Source organism: Gekko japonicus, unplaced genomic scaffold, assembly GCF_001447785.1.
Source record: "Gekko japonicus isolate JY-2015 unplaced genomic scaffold, Gekko_japonicus_V1.1 scaffold1134, whole genome shotgun sequence".
Taxonomy (NCBI): Eukaryota; Metazoa; Chordata; class Lepidosauria; order Squamata; family Gekkonidae; genus Gekko; species Gekko japonicus.
In genome coordinates this window covers 628596-629026 of record NW_015176485.1, presented here as the reverse complement: position 1 = coordinate 629026, position 431 = coordinate 628596, and positions in this window count along the sequence as shown.

The following is a 431-nucleotide window of genomic DNA, read 5'->3' as shown; positions in this document are numbered from 1 at the left end:
ACGCGAGCGGCCGCCACGAACTCCGCTCCTCCTCCTCGCGGCGGCGGCGGCTGTTGTTGCTGCTGGTGGTGGTGGTGCTGCTGCTCCGGCGGCGGCGGCTGAGGCGGAGGCGACCCGCCGCGCCCAGGCTCCGCGTCATCGGCGCGCGCCAAGGAGCCGACCAGCCGGGCCCACCTATCCAGCGCGCGGGAACTGCGAGCGCTCCTGCCGGCCATCTTGCGAGAGGCGGCGGCGGGGGCGTTTCCATGGCAACCCGGCCTAGCGCCCGCCGTCCCGCCTGCCCCGCTCGCCCTCTCGGAAGCCAACACCCCCCCACAAAAAAAAGAGACCGCTTCGGACGGGCAGGAGTGATGGAAGCCGGTCCCGCCCGCTGCCGCAAACAGCCGATGTCCGAAAAGACGCCCGAGCCCTGCCGGGCCCACCTTTATAGT